At 42.6% G+C, this 5,000-nt stretch overlaps 1 protein-coding gene across 3 annotated transcripts in view; it reads left to right on the top strand.

The window, feature by feature from the left end:
- The window catches only part of plxna1b (plexin A1b), a 222,898-nt gene that overhangs the window by 54,683 nt on the left and 163,215 nt on the right, over positions 1–5,000 (top strand).

Raw genomic sequence — 5,000 nt, 5'->3', positions numbered from 1 at the left:
AGATCAAAGCCAGAAGTCGCTTTGTAAGCAAACATCAGAGCTTTGAATTTGATGCGAGCAGCAACTGGCAGCCAGTGCAAACGGATGAGCGGCGGAGTGACATGTGCTCTTTTAGGTTCATTAAAGACCACTCGTGCTGCTGCATTCTGGAGCAGCTGAAGAGGTTTGATAGAGTTAGCTGGAAGCACAGCTAGTAGAGAGTTGCAATAGTCCAGTCTGGAGAGAACAAGAGCTTGAACAAGGAGTTGAGCTGCATGTTCAGATAGGAAGGGTCGGACCTTTCTGATGTTATAGAGTGCGAATCTGCACGATCGAGCAGCTCTAGAGATGTGGTCAGAGAAGTTTAGTTGGTCATCAATCGTTACTCCAAGGCTTTTCACGGTTTTGGATGCAATAATGGTTGCCACATCCATCTGGATTGAAAAGTTGTGATGTAGAGTCGGGTTGTCAGAAACTTCAAGAAGTAGAAAGTTGTCTTATCTTCATGCTTGTTTTTTTAGAAAACATTTGTTTTATCATGCTATCTTTGGGGTGATTGTATGTTTCTGGTCATTTTGCATGTAATTAATTGCTACTCATAATTCCCAAGTTTTGTTCTTCTTGAAAATGTGGTGGTGGTATTTTCAGATATTATAAAACCAGCAAAAATAAACAGCTGACAACGTCATTAAAGGGAACTTAAAATCCAATCTCATTTTATTTAGTTTCCTAAAGGGGACCTTTAAATCACTTTTACAAGGGGTTTAAAGAACAGTTATGTGTCGGCGGTGTGTGAATATAGCCAGCCTCTAATGGTAAACATTAAGTCTAGTTTGTATAACCAGACTTGATATAAACATTCTGCAGAAACACTTTGATTGACATTCTCCCTTTATACGTGTCATCAAAGGGCGAAAGCCCCGCCCACTAGTGATCATCTCCACCTCATTAGCATAAACAGCCCTGTGAGAAGCAGCCGCCCACAATTAGTTTTAAATCTGCCTCTATGCTGAGACAGATGTTTACAGCTCCGCCCTCTTTTTAAAAAAGGCACAATCTCATTTGCATTTAAAGCGACAGTCACCACAATTAGGATCGAAACCTAAAAGGGTCAGATTCAGAGAGCTAGAAAACATCTGTGTGCTATTTTGATTTGAAACTTCACACACACACACACACACACACACACACACACACACACACACACACACACACACACACACACACACACACACACACACACACACACTCTAGAGACATCAGAGACTTATTTTATATGGGAAGAGGACATATTAGGCCCCCTTTATTTCTATTCCTAGTCTATTATTGGAGATTTATCAGTGCACAGGCTTCCAATGAATAATAAAGTGTGTCGAATTCTGCATGAAAGTCTGAAGCTGTTCTCTTGCTCATCTGACATGGTTTGGACTGCGCGCGCGCGCTGTTGGTCAAAGTGATGCTGTTTTAATGCTTGCTTTAAAAGTAAGGCATGTCATTATCCAGTGATTTAATGCTGATTAGATGCAGTTGCTGTGCTTGAGACTGTATTTTAGCCATCGGTTTACTGCTGATAGCCACAGTAGACATTTAGAGATGATTTAGTCAGTGCATTGTGGTTTTTATTGTTCACAGTTGGTAGTTTTGATTGCTGTGGTAAACAGGATCGCATTGTTGCTCTGTGGAAAGGCATTTTTCAGATCTCGGGTTTCAGTCGCTATTGTTTTACTTATATTTGACTTGTTTACTGTTTGTGTTATCGTCTGGTATTGGACATTTTGGTAATTATTGGCATCAGATACCATAATTCCATTTCAAAACTGATCACTTTTTTACTTGATTAATGCATGTCTTGTATTGTAAAGCTTGTGTTTTTTTCATTTCTACATGCAAACTACTGTCTTTTGCATACGCAATAATGGCTAATGCTGTAATGAAGCTCCCTTTAATATACAGTTGTTGACTTCATTGTAACTCCTAATGCTTATGTGTAATTATCATATTTGGATGCTCCTAAATATCCAATATATCAGCCCATATTTGACATGGTTTCATCATATATTATTGGAATCATCATTACATTTTCGGAGGTTTTACCGTGTTGTGTTTAAGTGTGTGTGTGTGTTTAAGTTTGAGGAGGTTTCAGCATGTGGTGTTTCTGCGTGTGAGGCACTTTCTTCGTGACTTGTTTGTGTGTGTGATTGGTGTGTATATAGTTGTTTGTATTCGTATTTGCGTGTGTGCGTGCATCTGCATGTGTGTATAGTGTGTGTGTGTGTGTGTGTGTCTATGTGGGTGTATAAGGGCATGTGTGTGTTGGTTGCATGTGTGTAATTGTGCTTCTGTATAAGTGTTGGTTGGTTGTGTGTGTGTGTATGTGTACATGTGTATAAATGTGTGTTTGTTTGTGTGTATCTACATGTGTTGGTTGTGTGTGTCTATATGAGTGTTTAAGTGTGTGTGTGTGTTGTTTGTGTGTGTGTACATGTGTATAAATGTGTGTGTGTGTGTGTTTGTGTGTATCTACATGTGCTGGTTGTGTGAGTCTACATGAGTGTTTAAGTGTGTGTGTGTGTGTGTATATGTGTATAAATGTGTGTGTGTGTGTGTTGTGTGTGTCTACATGTCTGAATAAATGTATGTAAGTGTTTGTTTGTGTGTATCTACATGTGCTGGTTGTGTGTCTACATGAGTGTTTAAGTGTGCGTGTGTGTACATGTGTATAAATGCGTGTGTTTGTGTGTGTTGATTGCGTGTGTCTACATGTGCTAGTTGTGTGTGTCTACAGTAGTGTTTGAGTGTGTGTGTGTGTGTGTGTGTGTACATGTGTATAAATGTGTGTGTGTGTGTGTGTGTGTTGATTGTGTGTGTCTACATGTGCTAGTTGTGTGTGTCTACAGGAGTGTTTAAGTGTGTGTGTAAATGTGTATAAATGTGTGTGTGTGTGTGTGTTGGTTGTGTGTGTCTACATGTGTTGGTTTTGTGTGTGTATGTGTGTATGCTGTTAGTGTGTGTATACATGTGTGTGGGTGTGTCTACATGCATGTATATGTGTCTGTAAAAGTGTGTGTGTGTCTGTCTATATGTGTGTGTATAAAGTGTGTGTTGTGGGCTGGCAGGAGTGTAAGGGCTCAGTGGAGCATCACATGATGGATTCAGTGAGATGTGAAATAGACGACAGACTCTGTGTGTGTTCTGTGTGTGTGTCTGTGTGTCTGTGTGTCTGTGTGTCTGTGTGTCTGTGTGTCTGTGTGTCTGTGTGTGTGTGTGTGTGTGTGTGTGTTTGTGTTTTTGTTTGTGTTTGTGTGTGTGTGTGTGTGTGTGTTTGTGTGTGTTTGTGTGTTTGTGTGTGTGTGTGTGTGTGTGTGTGTGTGTGTGTGTGTGTGTGTGTGTGTGTGTGTGTGTGTGAGACAGTCCATCACTGAAGTGCTCCTCACTACACCTCTACTGCTGCTGTCACTCTTATGCTTCATTCAGTGCGACTATGCATAACTTTACGAAGAGCTTTGTACCTAATAACTATGGCTTGTCTTAAGAACGTGGTTGTAAGTAAGGGCAAATTTAGTTACTAACTAGCTAGTAGTTACTAAGCCTTTAGTGTGGACTTTACCTTCCCGTTTAAGGAAGAACTTACGAGCAGCTACTGCAACCCTACCCAGATCACCATTCATGTGAGGGTTCCTGAGTCGTGTTGATGTTATTTGTCTCGTGATCAGTTGTTTAGATCACACACACACACACCTACTGTAGAGTGTCTGGATTTTCCAAAGGCCGCCAGTCTGCATGCTCTTTAGAGCTTTATTAATTAGCTCTAAGGTTAGGTTTAGGAGTCTTTTGGATGGTTGTGTGTGTGTGTGTGTGTGTGAAGCAGAGTTAATCCTGCTGATCTGCAGCATGTCTGGACGCCCCTGACCCGTCTTCAGCTCGGCCCGTCTGGGTTTACAGTGCAGGGCAGTCAGTCTGGACACAGAAACAACAGATGGACCAGCCAACTGAGCCCAACAGACATGGACACACACATGCACAGACAGACCAAGTGTGCCGCAAGCCTACGTTTGAGTGAAGGTTTCGGCCGTTAGATCGCCCCCTGGGGGCTGGCTGCAGTACAAGTCATAAAGCCCGCCTCCTCCGTGTTAATGAAGGAGACTTGAGCCCAAATAAAAAAAAATATTACACTTGCAATAAAATGTCCCGAAAGATGGTTCTGGTCGATTAAGGCACTGATTATTGTGCTGAAATAGGTGCAGATCCTCATTTTTGTAAACAGTTTGTTTTTAGCAGTAATTTAATGCTGGGCGTGTCATCGTGATTGACAGCTGTAATTGACAGTTTCTCAAAGCGCGGCGTCTGAGCTTCGGCAGGAGACTGAAGTAGACTGAAGTGTTATTATTCGATTTCTGTGTTATTTTACCATGACAAAATGAGTTCAGCAGTAAACTATAGTTTCTGAAATACATGATCCTGGTGGAACACTGTTTATTCGCTAAGGTCAGGGCTTTTTTCGGGCTTTATTAGTTTGCTGATACACGCCTAGCCACCCAGATAGCAAAACACAGTTCCGGCTAGATTCTCGCCTGCCGGAGACTTATCTCTTAGAGCTCAGACTGACTAATGTTACCTCTGCTGGACCTACTCCGGATGCCTGGACTCACTACCTGATTCCAGTCCGAGTCAATCGAGCCAGATGTGGCGGCCGAGCGAGCAGGCGCTGCCGCATGCGAGCCGGAATCAGCCCGCGACGCCGCGAGTAAAGCAGGTCGCACACCAGAAGCGCCGCGACACGGCGCGTACATGACAGTTTAAGGTATCACACACCAGACGCGCACATTCGAATGATATTTAACATGAAACTAATCACCAGAAGCGCCGAGCGGCGCTTCTGGTGTGCGACCTGCTTAAGTTATGCGCTGCGGCCTGGCGCTGGCGCGATTGAATATATAAAACCCTCATATTTGTTAACGTTATTACATCCATTTGTGTTGATATGACAGCAAACGCATGCTGAGAAGTTCGGGGGGCGTAGT

The sequence above is a fragment of the Danio rerio genome, chromosome 6 (genome assembly GCF_049306965.1).
Source record: "Danio rerio strain Tuebingen ecotype United States chromosome 6, GRCz12tu, whole genome shotgun sequence".
Classification (NCBI taxonomy): Eukaryota; Metazoa; Chordata; class Actinopteri; order Cypriniformes; family Danionidae; genus Danio; species Danio rerio.
Note: the sequence above shows the minus strand (reverse complement) of the source record. Positions and strands in the feature narration are given on the sequence as shown.